At 38.7% G+C, this 15,673-nt stretch overlaps 1 protein-coding gene across 3 annotated transcripts in view; it reads left to right on the forward strand.

Annotated features, from left to right (window-relative positions):
- anks1b (ankyrin repeat and sterile alpha motif domain containing 1B) overlaps window positions 1–15,673 on the forward strand; it is a 180,917-nt gene that overhangs the window by 110,092 nt on the left and 55,152 nt on the right. The gene's annotated exons all lie outside the window — the stretch shown is intronic.

The raw sequence follows: 15,673 nt of genomic DNA on the forward strand, positions 1-15,673 counted from the left end.
TTTTGGTTACAAACCTTCGTTCCTGCATAAACTATACTCTTAAAGGTGCCATATTTAAGAATGTGGCCAAAAACGGTTACTACATTCAAATTCAAAATTCGTTTTCTGACATAACTGGTAACCCGTGGTTGCTCGGCAGCTGAGACTCTACTGACTGCAATGATTGGTAGACAGCAGTAGGTGGCGCCACATGCCAAAACATGATTTCAAAACATAAACACAATTTGCAGTCTGCAAAAGATTTTTTTAATTCAAGTTCAATTCATAGTTGATGCATTTGTTGTTCATTAAGAAGTTTAAAAACACAAATTTCTCCAGTAGAACAAGTCGTTAATTGCAGTGATTATTGAACAAACAGATGAAGGCATCAGCTATAGATAGATACTAAAGGCAGTACTTTTTAAAATTAAATTATTTTACAATTAGAAGTTCCCCAAAACTTTACGTCGTTGAAGAACATGTCATATAATGAAAATGCAGCATTCTTTTTATTTTCCCATTTGTTTCTTTCTCTGCTTAAAAAAAAACTAAACACAAACTCTGACACCACATAGAGATTGGCATCCATTTATTTTTGAGTTTAGCCTCCTCTCTCTTTTCTCTGCTACTCTGCTCATCACTCCTATTCTCCACCTATTACCTTTTATAAGGCCCATTGTGGGGTTGCCATGGTAACAAGTGGCGCACACGCACACACACAGAAAGATTGAGTATATACATATATGTATGTGGGTACAGAAGGCAAAGAGACAGAGAGAGAGAGAGAAAATTCAAAGGATGCCAGTGAAGAAAGAGTGGGAGAAAGAGAGAGAGAGAGAGAGTCGGAAGAAAATGGAAAGAATAAAATGTGATGTTTCTGGGGGGTCGAACTGAGAAATGAGGACAAGATAGTGATGGGGACACATTCTTCTCCCCTGTGCCACACCATAAATGGTCTTTCCTTCCTCCCCGTTTCCCCTCCACATCTGTTGTTTTTTTTTTTTTACGCCCCTATCGTTCGTATTCCTCTCGTTCTCATCCCTCCCTAAAATACCTCAACTTTCTCTTTAAACAGCGATCTTTACACAGTGAATCTGCAACTCTGCAGTCAAGTTTGCAGGTATGTGCCATGCACCTGCGTGGGCAGACGGATAAAAAAACCCGGCCTATTTATAAACCGATCCATCACTGCTACTGCTGCTGCTGCTGCTGCTACGGAACTCTACGGTTTACGTAATGTTGGACATTGTTTGCTGTGCCCTTGGGGCCAGGGTGCCAAATACAGTGTGCTATGAAAAAAAGGCGACAGTTGCAACAGTCGTCCTCCATGAATTATGCAGCATCCCCCCCCCGTGACACGTCAGTTAAAAAAAGAAAACCCAGGCACAGATCTGCAGGACTGGGTTCACTTGTCTGGAAGTCGCTGAGCTGCTGAAACGTTTCACACCTTCTTCTGCATGATGTAAATACTGTTCTAAAGTTGGAATATTTAAAGTTGCAATCGTTATTTTCATACTTTCAACGGTTGAAGGAGGTCGCTGCTAATGAAACTCCCTCCAGCTCCAACAGAAGCACTTTAGCTTCATTTTCCCACATTATTGTTGTGAGTCATTACTACATCTCTGCTGTTTAGTCTGACACGAGGAATGAGGATGGGGGGGACATCTGTGTCGTTACAAGCATCTACAGAGAACGGTTGTTTTTCAGCTTTAAGCTCCTATGAACTCTGAGTGTATCGCAGACGTAATCATGCAACGGTTTGTGCTATCGGGAAAAAAAATCCAGTGGTTTTCTCAAAGCCGAGAAGTCGCACGTCAAAGCCAACGTCTGGTTATTACCGTAATTTCACTCACGCTGTTGCAGGAAGCATCTTTTTCACCAGAGAGGGAAAAAGTGGTTTCCATTTTTTAAGCCTGTTCCTCGACATTGAGACAAAGACTCAAAAAGTTTTATTTTACATGTTTTATACTAAAGGTTTAGTTTTTCTTCATTTTAAATTGTCAATACACTATTTTAACATGAAATAACTGCCATAAATAACTGCCAGATACTGAAAGTTATAATGGAAAAAAGGGCAAAAGCTACTTACTCACTTACAATAAATTTTCTGGTCCGTTTATGGTTAAAATAAGCAACATTTTGAGGCTCAGGAGTTAAAGGGTTAATGCACCAAACAACTCAGTGACCAGCAATTTAAAAACACTGATTCTAAAACTGAGTTAAAGAGAGTTTTCAGGTGGAAGTAGAAATATATCTGCACATGAATGCTTATGAAGTTCCCTCATCTCTGTCTGGATGTGCAAATTGAAAACTAGGCCTGAAAGAAACTGAAATCCCAGTTTGAATCAACACAACTGTCAAAATGGCTAAAGGCTACACTTTAGCATAATCCCAGGAAACAATAATAATGTTGCTGAGATATGTTATGTTATATGTTATACCCATGTATCCACGGTGAGTAAAATTCAGTGGGATGACAATTTGCATAACTGGTTTAAAATAGAAGTACAACTGAAACCGCAAGGCGTCGCAATTAGTTATTTCTCCTCAAAATCGTTCAACTCCGGGAAGTTCCTTGTAGCTGTTTTTAGGAAACTCTCTCTTCTCACATGTGCAGCTGCTTTCTCTCGCACGTACACAGACACAGCAAGTAGGTCGAGTCAAGAGAAGCCGCAGCCGCTAAACATAGTTTGCTACCAGAAATAAAAGGAGTTTGAAGGGGCTACGAGCACACGTGAAGTGTCTCTGTACAGCAGACAGTAAAGCAGTACATTTAAGCAATAACATTCATGTGCATATGTTTTACAGTACAGGTAAGGTTGGGAAGGTTTGGAAAGTTTTCCCTAGGTAGTCCCATGGTTGTCATGGAAGGTTTTCCTAACATTAGCTTTGGGTTGCTTTTTGGTACATATTTATTTATTTATTTATTCATATTATATTTTTGTTCTATTCTATTTTAAGTCTATGTATATTCTATCTAATTTCCCAGTTTGGGATTAATAAAACATATCGTTAGCCTAATAGCATAGTTGCCTCAGTCATATTTGAACGTTTTCAGTAAAGCACATTGGTAAAGTTAGGCATTTATGCTATTAGGCTAACGATATTCTATTCAATACATTCTGTCCACAGAGCATTCCCCTAACATTACTTACTACACACAAACTTTGTTGAACTAATGTTACATTTACCACAACCTTTAGGGAACCTTTGGTACATATTACTAATTTTATTATTTTAATTTAGAGTGTCCAATTTGGGATTGGCACCCTTTAGCGTTCTCTTGGTCACTTATGAAAAAATCATACTTTCTTCATGATCACCCACACAGGAGTTGTCTGATGATCGATGAGCTCCAAAAGTTAAAGAGACGTTAAATGGCAAAGCAATCACCTGCTCTGCTTGTGTGTGTGTAGCTGGCCATGCGTTTACCTGAGAGTGTTAAATTCATTAGCCCTCTATTGCTTAATTCAGTCCTTTTGTTCTGAAAAATCACACACACACACACACACACACTTCACTTCACTTGTAATCTTGACATCGCCTCACAACTACAAGCGCAGCTCTTCAGCACCAGAGAACACCAGACCCTGTCAGCTCTCTGCGCTTGATCATTAAATCATCCTCAAAGTTGGCAGTGCCTTTGTTTGCCGCCTTAATTTGATACTCAAACGTACACGCGCGCCAGCTTCTCGAATTTCCATCCCATTGACACCTCTGCTCTGCCCTTTGTTGTCTGCCGTGCACACAATCACATCTGAAGTCACCGAAATAAGACAAATAATTTATTCAATTATAGCCACAGCTGCGTCTCAGGCCACGGTGTCCTTTTTCCTCCCTTTACCTTAAAACCAGTAGTGCTGCGTGCTCATTTGTTGCTCTAGTTGAATGTGATTTATTCCTCCTCCTTTCACCACATCTTCACTAACTCAGGATCAGAGGATCAATCAAGGTTCAAAGCTTCCTCTTGGTTGCAGAACGGAGAAAGCATTTTAACTTATGAACGTGTGTTTATTGAGCTGCTTCTAGCAGAGATTTTTTGATAACCGTCGGTACCTTTAGAGACTTTCTGGAAGAAAGGCTTTTTCGAGGGTTCTTGGTAAAACTAATGGTTCCAGTAAGAACCATTTTGATCCAGAGAACTCTTTTAGGATTAGCTGTAGGTAACTGGGCGAGTTTTAAGATGTTTCACCCTCTCATTCAAGAGGTTTTTGCCGTTGTAGTTGGCTAAATCGTAAATATCAGAGCTTTTTTTTATCTAAATTTCAGATTCGTTTGGGTCACGATTTGCGTATTAGAACATGGAATAAAGGCGATTTAAATCATTTGGTTGTTATTTTGCCATTGTATGCGGTTCACATACCCAGCTGTGACCCCACTGTGTGCATGTTTCACTTCAGAATTAACCTGGAGCAGTGGCTCTAATGAGAGCATCTGTGGTTCAGAGCATCTGTGAGAGCTGTGTGTTTGAAGGCATGTAGCTGCTGGAACAGCATGGATGGAAATCTCTTTGGTCCTGAGTCATGTTTCAAAGGTCTCCACACAAAAGAGACAAATCTACTGCTGATCACAATCATCACGCTCAACAAGAGTATTTAGTTTGAAAAAGAGCAGACTTTCCTGTGGAGTTTCCTTTTTTTTCTGTTCTTATGTTACTATAATTGTCTTATAAGGCTTGATGGTGATGGTGATGATGATATGCAGCACATTTATATAAATATGTGGGCTGTTGAGGTTATACTCGCGGTAACGATGGTAACAGGTGTTTCCAAGCAGAACTAAGTCATTTTGAAGTTATTTTGTGCTGACGACCGTCTTTAATGAGCTCATGTGTCTCCTCCTGCACGGTGCATAAAGAAAAACTGGGTCGCCTTGGTTGTCGAGCATGTTACCAATCTTTTGTAAATTAGTTTTATCCCCACTTTTAGTCCGGGTAGTTTCCAATATTTCTGGCGAGACATGGAAGCTGAGTATTAATGTCACCAAACTACAAACATCAACATGACTAACAAAATCTCAGGAACACATGGCTGCTTACAGAGGTGGAAAGAGTGTTTAAATAATCTACTCAAGTAAAAGTACCACTATTTTGATCCCATTTTACTTAAGTACAAGTAAAACTTATATCAACTCAGACTAAAAGTTACTTTTTTAACAAGGTGTCGTGCAAAGAAATGACAAGGGAACACAAATCGCACGGTAATTGTATTTAATTAAAGAACTAAAGCAAAACTTGACAAATTAAGAGTGCTGACAAAATAAATATGTAAATATAATTTATTCACCTGTCCTCATCATTCATTCACCTGTCCTGATCATTCACTCGCCTGTCCTCGTCGTTCACCTGTCCTCATCATTCATTCACCTGTCCTCATCATTCACCTGTCCTCGTCGTTCACCTGTCCTCATCATTCATTCACCTGTCCTCATCATTCGTTCACCTTTCCTCATTGTTCACCTGTCCTCATCATTCGTTTACCTTTCCTCATCATTCACCTGTCCTCATCATTCACCGGTCCTCTTCATTCACCTGTCCTCATAATTCACCTGCCAAGTTTCTGGTGTGTGAATTGTATTACATTTTTTAAATATTTTTTCACTCATTAACAGATGTGATTTCTAACATAGTGACGTACAGTAACTTCCAGAAAAAACATATCTAAGTAAAAAGTGAAATTACATTAACAAGTACAAGTACACAAAAAAAACTACTCAGTTACAGTAATGCGAGTAAATGTAATTCCTTACCTTCCACCTCTGGTTGCTTGTCATTCACATGAGTAAAAACCAGAAAAAGGCTGTTGAAAAAGTGATTGTTTCTGGCGTGAGCTTCCACCTGCTGTAGCCTTCATGTCAGGGCAGAAGTAGTTTGCATTTGTCGGGGCCTCCAGAGTACGACAGCTCTTGTCGCTGCGCTGTTACACATTCTGACAACTTCCAGCCTCCAAATGCAGCCGAGTACAGTATTGGGACACAGCCTCTTTCCCTGTAAAAACACCATGTACAGTACAAGGAGAGAAAATGTGTTCAGGGCTCTTCAATGCTGCGTCTCTGAAAGACTTGTGAAGCATAGTATTCATTAATATATTTTACCTTGCAGATAAACCAATTCGTTTTATTACATTTCATGCTGGGGTTTTTTCTGCACATGCAGGGACTCATGCAGTGGACACACTGCTGAGGTACAGTAGCTAACACACCGTACACACACACACAAGTGTCTGTCAACTCCACAAGAATTGAGTAATGGGTTTTCTGAGAGAGGTGAGCCAGTTGCCGTGGCAATACACTTGAATCAGGAATGAAAGGGTGAATTCAATATCTGCAGAGTGGCACCTCTCTGCCTTAGAGCAAGATTTATACAGACGATATCACACGTGAAGCAATTCTCTCTCTTTCATTGACTCCCACTGTGGGTGGATGAAGAAGATGGATGTGTTTGCTCCTGTGAGTGTGAAGCTAATTCATAGGTCACACATGTGAGGTAACAACACACACACTGAACATACAGCTGTGAACTAAAAACAAAGAAAAAGGTCCAACAAAAAATGATCACTCGTTTTTCTATGCCAGGATTTGACGTTCAAAAATTCAATTAACGCACTTATTTTTTTTCATTTTTCATCATTCACCTGTACTGCCATTTACCTGTCTTCATTGTTCACCTGTTCTCATCACTCACTTGTCCTCGTTGTTCACCTGTCCTCGTCATTCACCTGTCCTCATCATCACTCACCTGTCCTCGTCATCCTCCTGTTCTCATCATTCATTCAACTGTCCTCATCATTGTTCACATGTCCTCATCATCGTTCACTTGTCCTCATCATCGTTCACTTGTCCTCATCATCATTCACTTGTCCTTATCATCACTTACCTGTCCTTGTTATTCACCTGTCCTCATCATCCTTCACCTGTCCTCGTTATTCACCAGTCTTTATAATTCACCTGTCCTCATCATCATTCACCTGTCATTATAATTCACCTGTCATTATAATTCACCTGTCCTCATCATCATTCACCTGTCATTATAATTCACCTGTCATTATAATTCACCTGTCCTCATCATCATTCACCTGTCCTCATCATTCACCTGTCATTATAATTCACCTGTCCTCATCATCATTCACCTGTCCTCATCATTAACCTGTCATTATAATTCTCCTGTCCTTGTCATCAGTCTCCTGTCCTCATCGGCATTCACCTGTCCTCATCATCATTCACCTGTCCTCGTCAGTCTCCTGTCCTCATCGCCGTTCACCTGTCCTCATCAGTCACCTGTCCTCAGAATAATAGATATCAGTATAATATCGGTAGATGCTCCAGTTTTATCGAGCACCTAAAAAGTTGTGTATTTTCTCTCCTGCAATGTTGTCTTTGAAAAGTGTTGACGAGTAACGTCGAAGATTATCTGTCATATTATATATTCATTTTAATATCCGACCTTGGAGATTTGAAACTCCGACGGTGATTTGTGTTGTTCTTTGTGTTGTGAGAGAATAAAAAGTCTGAGAGAGTGAAATGAAATAACAATCAGGCCTTGAATGTGAAAGCCGTTTCACGTCATCCGGAAGGTTGAATGTTGTGCATTTTTTACAGCAGCTAAACTTCAGTCTTCAGGTAACGGAGGTTGAACACATGACTCATGCTCATGCGGGTGATACGTGATGTGAGACTGTCAGCGTTACAATCAACACGAGCTGAACGCTCTTTAGTTATGACTCACACTCAGCATTAGAGAGCAGAGCTTTGTCTTTGATGAGGTTTGTGCTGTATTATGTCTATAATCAATATCAATAGCACTCGCCATTGACAACATGTCAAAGAATCCATATCTGTGATTCATTACATTTTTACTTTCCACTGTAAAATCATGTCATAGACAAAAGGCTGTTAGACTTTGTGATCCAGACTGGATTTTTTTTTCCTTCTTGTCATTGATTTGAGAATCCATTCATGGAGTGATAGAGCAGAGTTTCTCAAAGTTCTGCTTGGATTTATTTAGATTTTATGGCTGTAGAATCGTCAAAAAATGTTCAATGAGTGAGTTTCATCTGCTTCTTTTTCTCCAAAATAACTTTAATTTTCAATATCTGGCAGTTATTCAGCCGTTGAGGAATTAGGGTACTGAGAAGCTGACGTCACAAGAGTGTGTGGCGCGGTGGTGAATATCGTCTGTGATTGGACGGTCATTGTGCAGAAGTCCTGAGGTACTACTAGGTAGTATTATAGGGGCAAAAGCTATATTTCTCTGCTTTTTTGCATCCATCCATCTTCTCTACCACTTCATCCTCACCCAGGACAGATCGCCAGTCCATAGTTTTTTTTTATTTTCTAGACCAGGGGTCACCAACCTTTTTGAGACCGAGAGCTACCTGAAGGGTACAGAATAATATGGAGGGCTACCATTTTAACATTTTATGCAATTTACCATTTAAATGATGAATATTATACACACACACACACACACACATTCTTGTACTTGCTGCATACTGAGGACCGGGTAAAAGAGCTGACAAAGTGAGGACCAGCATTTCCACTTTATAAATCAACACAATTACAAATATCTACTTCATGAATGACATCTACTAAAATTTGACCAAAAATGTTTGGTCCAAAATTTAAAAAAAATGTTTGGTCCAAAATTTAAAAAAATGTTTGGTCCAAAATTTAAAAAAAATGTTTTACCCAAAATTTGTAAACAACGTCATACTCCAAAATTTGAAAAAAAAATTGATGCAAAATTTTTGGTCCAAAATTTGAAAAAAAGATTGGACCCAAAATGTTTGGTCCAAAATTTGAAAAAAAAATTGAAAAAAAATGTTTGGTCCAAAATTTGAAAAAAAATGGTTGGTCCAAAATTTGAAAAAAAAAAATTGGACCCAAAATGTTTGGTCCAAAATAAAAAATAAAAAAATTGGACCCAAACTGTTTGGTCCAAAATTTGAAATAAAAATGGATGCAAAATGTTTGGTCCAAAATTTGAAAAAAAAAATTGGACCCAAAATGTTTGGTCAAAAATTTGAAAAAAAAATTGACGCAAAATTTTTGGTCAAAAAATTGGAAAAAAAAATTGGACCCAAAATGTTTGGTCCAAAATAAAAAATAAAAAAATTGGACCCAAACTGTTTGGTCCAAAATTTGAAATAAAAATGGATGCAAAATGTTTGGTCCAAAATTTGAAAAAAAAAATTGGACCCAAAATGTTTGGTCAAAAATTTGAAAAAAAAATTGACGCAAAATTTTTGGTCAAAAAATTGGAAAAAAAAATTGAACCCAAGATGTTTGGTCCAAAATTTTTTTTTTTTTTTTTTTACAAATTGAGTATAGCATGTTATAGCAACCTAAGGAAGTGATTTCAATGAAAACAAAGTGAGGACCGACCAAAATGTCCTCACTCCGTAAAAATCCTCACTTTGTTGGTTAAAAACCCTCACTGGTCCTCAGTATGGCGCAAGTACAAGAACACACACACACACACACACACACACACACACACACACACACACACACACACACACACACACACACACATACACACGTACACACATACACACGTACAACGCATCAGTCAGAGTTCTACAAGGACAAGGAAACAAGCAATCACAAAGTATGTGTGTCTGTAACGTTAGACGTGGCCATGTAAGCTCAAGGGGGAATTGCGTCGCTGTTTGTTTGATGCAGACACAAAACACTGAAAAGTATGACCTCGCTTTTAATTCGGCACTCGACGTGATAAAAGTGAGGCTGCGGCAAAAATCACGTTGTGCCGTTTATTCCTGTCATCGTTGATGAGCAAATGCCTTAACTGTTGAAAATATAAAGTGAGTGGTTGCCTTGGTGGTTATAGATTATGACTGTGACGTGACATCATCATATTCTTCACTTAACAAAGTTCTGTCTGTGAGCTCGTCTCAGTCCAGCTGTGCAACCATTTATCGCTCGCGCCGCGTTCACTCTCACTGAATTGTTGTCTTTAAAGATAAGAACCATTAGCAACAGGTGAGCCGGTTGGTCGCTATGGAAACAGAGCGCTCCCTAGCATCAGCGTCAGTTTTATTTTTTTGAGGGGGGGGTTTGTCTGAGTGTCTGTGGCCTTCAAGGGAGTGAGGGGAAAAGTGAACGACTGATAAACACGGCAATCAAACAGCAGGTGTGTCTGAGTGTGTGCGTGTGTGTGTGCGTCTGACAGAGTGTGTGTCTGTGCGTGTGTGTGTGCGTGCGCGTGTCCAGACAGAAAAGAAGAGGCACTGACTGCAGAGGAAAGTTTCTTAGGTTAGAACAAAAGCGGCAGCAGCAGCCGCAGAGGAGAGCATTGACAAACACAAACTGGATGATGGATCACGCCTCGTCTTTATCTCTTTACCCTGTAAACAAACATTAATCCTTCACTGTGTGGTGTTTTAACTCCCATTACTTATTCATTCCTGAGCTTAATAATATCTTTGCAGTGTTGACTCGCTGTGTACGGTTATCTGTTAGCTCTTCTGGATCTTTTTATGTCATCAAAAACTGACATGGAGACCAAAACCTGGTCCTAATGAGGGGAAAACAGGGGCATTCATTCTATAATCCTGCTCTTATTAATGGAAATAAAAGGACTCGTTTCCATTTTATACTGCCGTCTGTTTTTGCTCGTCTCGCAGATGCTTTTCACAATGTTGCGTAGAATGACCTACTCTTTTAAAAGACTGGCTGTTTTAACTATTTCATACGACCAAAGAGAGATTTTCCTTATAGGAAGAATAATTATGCCAAATCATTCAATTTGAGTACGTGTGTAAATACAGTAAAAACCTAAATTGTTAGTCTGTACATGAAATGGAATAAATAATCATCTCTCTGTTGTCCTGTCTCAAAAATGCAAAAAAACTATTACAATAACACAGTTCTGTCCCATTTTGTGCGATTATGTTCATCATACTCTTCACCTGTACTCGCCTACACACTGTGCTGTTTTTGTTTTTACTGTTTTTACTGTGTGTTTTTAAAAAACACCGCACACAGTGGACTTTAGAAGAAGAAGTGCAGCGCTGTTACTAATGACATTTACGATGACAGACGACGCTACATAAAAACAGAAGCCAGGAGCCTGTGCACCTTAAGACGAAGAGCACAGTCATAATTAACATCATTACAAAGAGCCGCGCTCGTCCTGTTGTGACACGTCGGGTCAGAACAAAAAGAGTCTTTACAAGAAAATGTTTAAATGTCAGTGCAGGGTGTGAGTTTCAAAACCCACCGCTTATTATCGCTGGAAACAGAAAACAGATTTTAATCTCTTGCCGATGATCACTCTACAGCAGTGAGATGCAAGAGTGGTGTGAGAAGTGGATTTTTGAAATGAAAAGACAGAATTCATCAATTTTTTCCTCTCCTTTCACGCATGCAACCGGATTCTAAAGCCCAGTTTAATTGCTTGTTGATAAATGTTTGCCAGACCCCTGGTGTCGTCCTCCTGTAAGACAAAGGCAGAGAGGATGAGGAGAACGAGGGTGAAAAAGAGCTCGAGGAAGAGCTTTTAAAATGCAGAGAGAATGATGTTCTCTGACTCAACAGTTTAAGTGGAAGCGAATGAGTTGCGGAGAAGCAAAGTGTAGCAGCAACAACAAAAGCCCAGGAGGGGTTTGAAAAAGGAAAAAAAAGAGTGAGAGAATCACAGTCAGCGGCAAACAACATTACATAATCTGTTTGGAGATTAATGTAAAAGAAAAAAAACTGAAAATGTCCTGAAAAATGAACAAATAACATAATCACAATTCCGAAGCTGGAAATGTAGAGATTTTTAGAGTTTTCTGCTCCAGATTTGTGAAGAATTGTGTTAAAACTTAATGAAACCTCATTTATTATTGATCTTCACTCTGACGGAAGGTTGATAAATGATTAAAATTTCCATTCAAATGAACGTAACGTACTGCTTCTTAATTGCATTCCATGTTTTTTTTATCGTCTGAACGCATTGAGTCAACATCATATGTTTGCAAAGAGACTCACACATGCTGCAAGTGCAACACAAGCTATCTCTTATACACAGGGATGTGTGTGTGTGTGTGTGTGTGTGGCTGGGAGATGATCCAAACATCTGATAGTGCCGTGTTCATTGCCTCGGTCTCTCGTGGCGCGCCGCTGACTGTTATTAAAAAAAACGACAGAGTAATATCTGAGCTGTCAGTCATCGCCCGAGATTAAAGAGCCAGCCTTATTTTTCCAAAGAGCCACAGGTCTGGATAAATCACTATCAGCCTCCCGCGGGCGCCGCGGCAACGGCAGGAAATGATTTCACGTCTGGATCGGTCTGGATTTCAACAACGGGTTAATGCGAGAAGACGTTAAACGATGCGCACGTGATGTGTTTTATTGATTTTCCCATCATGTGACGTGATCAATCCCACGATAACGGCAGCCTTCCACACACCAATTAACCCGTTAACACGCAGCGTATACCGTAACTATGCAACAGTGCTATTGGGAAAAATTCCAACTTGTGGTTATTCCTGTAATTTTACTCGCGCTGTTTTGTCGCGTCTTTGTCACCAGAGAGGACAGAGTTGGAAAAACTGCGATGACATTGAGACAAAAACTCAAACAAATATTATTTTTTAATGGTTCAAATAAGCAAAAAGTGTCTTCCTCTGTAGTGTTAAAGGGGTTAAATAAGGGTTCAAGGTGATGGTTAAGTGTCCTGTTGGGGGGAAACAAGACAGTAAGAATTCTACAAGACTCTAGACTTGTCCAAAAATGTTCAGTGAGTGAGTTTCTTCTGCTTCCTTATTTTCCAAGATAACTTTCACTTTCCATATCTGGCAGTTATTCAACCGTTTAGGGATTACAGTACGGAGAAGCTGCTGGTGAATCTCGTCTGCGATTGGATGGTAGTTACGTGGTAGTCCCAAGAGCTACCGTAATGACAAGTATATGGTTGCAAAGATCTATTTCTCTGCTTTTCTCGTATCCATCCATCTTGTTCCACTTTATCCTCCACACGGGTGGGTTGCACAGTGATTGCTGCAGCTATGATATCGCAACGGTCTAGGAGTTACGGTAATGAGACGAACGCGTGCCAAATCCTGGATGGATGGTCACAGAAGAGTTAAGCTTGTGGGATTTTCTGAGATTAAGGAGCCAGGAGTCTGCCTCAACAGTGGAGAGGTGGCAGCTCAGACAGTTGGCTGGGGGGTCTGTGGTCAAGTGACGACATCGTGAATGCAGCGACGCATCGTGGGGGTTTCCATGCACTTATTGGACTGACACTTTTCATTACTCTGTGTGTGTGTGTGTGTGTGTGTGTGTGTGTGTGTGGACAGAGTCTGTCTCCATTTGTCTCCATTTGTTCACTGTGTGATTGTGATGCTTATGAGGAGTGAAATTGTTTACACGGCCTTGTTCACAATGATGCAACACAAAGTGACAAGAAACAGAGACAAACAGACCGGGGGTCTCACACACACACACACACACACACACACACACACACACACACACACACACACACACACACACACACACACACACATTCTTGAGGACCGGGTAAAAGAACTGACAAAGTGAGGACCAGCATTTCCACTTTATAAATCAACACAATTACAAATATATACTTCATGAATGACATCTACTAAAATTTTACCCAAAATGTTTGGTCCAAAATTTGAAAAAAAAAATTGACCCAAAATTTGACAAAAAATTTGACCCATAATTTTTGGTCCAAAATTTGAAAAAAAAATTGATGCAAAATTGTTGGTCTAAAATTTGAAAAAAAAAATTTGACCCAAAATGTTTGGTCCAAAATTTGAAAAAAAATTGACACAAAATTTGACAAAAACGTCATACTATACTGTCATCCAAAATTTGAAAAAAAAGTTGACCCAAAATTTTTGGTCCAAAAATTTGAAAAAAAAATGGATGCAAAATTTTTGGTCCAAAATTTGAAAAAAAAATTGGTCCCAAAATGTTTGGTCCAAAATTTGAAAAAAAAATTGACGCAACATTTTTGGTCCAAAATGTAAAAAAAAAATTGGACCCAAAATGTTTGGTCAAAAATTTGAAAAAAAAAATTGACGCAACATTTTTGGTCCAAAATTTGAAAAAAAAAATGGACCCAAAATGTTTGGTCCAAAATTTGACAAAAAAGTCATACTATATACTATGTCGTCCAAAATTTGGATTTTTATTTTTTTTTGACAAACACAGTATAGCATGTTATAGCAACCTAAGGAAGTGATTTCAATGAAAACAAAGTGAGGACCGACCAAAATGTCCTCACTCTGTAAAAATGTCCTCACTTTGTTGGTTAAAAACCCTCACTGGTCCTCAGTATGGCGCAAGTACAAGAACACACACACATACACACACACACACACTAACACAGACACACACTAGGGTTCCTGCATGTTTATATCCATTTACCTGAATGATCAAACATAACATGACAACCCTTAGCACACATTCTTTATAAATATGTATCAAATATTAATGATTTTTTTCCCCATTTTTAACCCTGAAAGTTTTTTCATTTTGCTCTTTCATTTTATGGTCTAAAAAACCACAGTAAATGAATTATTTTCCATATACTTCATGCAAACTGGATTATTTTTGGCATTATGTGAAAGCTTAGCTGAAACATTTGTTTATATGCATTATTATTATTTTTTCATAAAATACTCACGTTAACACACCTGCAACACGAAAATGTGCTTATAAAAAATAAAGCTATATCAATTACATCAGTCCTCATCATAAATATATATCAAACATTAATAATTTTTATAGATTTTAACCCTTAAATTGCCAAGTTTTTGTCATGGTGCATCAAAAATAGTGTTTTAAATGGTTTTCAATGAGGACATTTTTGTCCGTAGGCGAGTTAGTGTGAGTATTTTAGTTAACATTGTTTAAAATAGAGTAAAAACACAACCTGGCATACATTTGTAACAATGTGGATGAAAAAAAGGTTAAAATAATCTACAAATTAAAAGCAAAAAACACCAAAAAAAATGTGTTTAAGGGTCATGTTTGATAACTGTAGTTATATTATTGTTCTCTTATTATTATCATTATATATTGTAGTTTTATTCATGGTTAATCTGGGGGCTGCAAAAGTCAAATGAATATATAAATGAAGCTTTTATTGCTTTGTCACATTATGAATCCTTCTTAGAACATTTTTCTCCACATTGACGTGTGCGGCCTCCTGAGAGCGCGTTTGATTCCGTCTGCTTGTTCTGCTTCGTTTACACCTCTGCTAACATGAATAATCTAAACGTAACATTCAGTCGTAGTCACAACGTGTCAAAGTGAAAACAATAGTCATAAAAAAGAGAAAAAAGCAGACAGCAGAGGCTGTGCAGCAGTTACAACCGCTGAAACGCTGTGTTACTGTTTTTGCCTCAGGCCTCGTTTTTGAATCAAATATTTACTTTTTTGCTTTTTGAGGACGCTGCTCTGATAGATTCATCCGTAGGATGAATAAACCAAGTCGTGGATCAAATAATTTCCCCCGTTATTCTGCACCATGGATTGTCAGGGCATGAACCACAGCTATTGTGACCTCGGGTGTAACTGGTTTGAAGATGTGAATGAATATATGCGAACACAGGTTCACACACATTTGTAAACACGTTGTAAAGCCTAAAAAAAAGCCTTATTCCTAACATTTAAGCCAGTTTGTGAGATTCTGCCGCATTAAGATCAAGTTTTCTAG

The sequence above is a fragment of the Microchirus variegatus genome (assembly GCF_963457635.1).
Source record: "Microchirus variegatus genome assembly, chromosome: 20".
NCBI classification, from domain to species: domain Eukaryota; kingdom Metazoa; phylum Chordata; class Actinopteri; order Pleuronectiformes; family Soleidae; genus Microchirus; species Microchirus variegatus.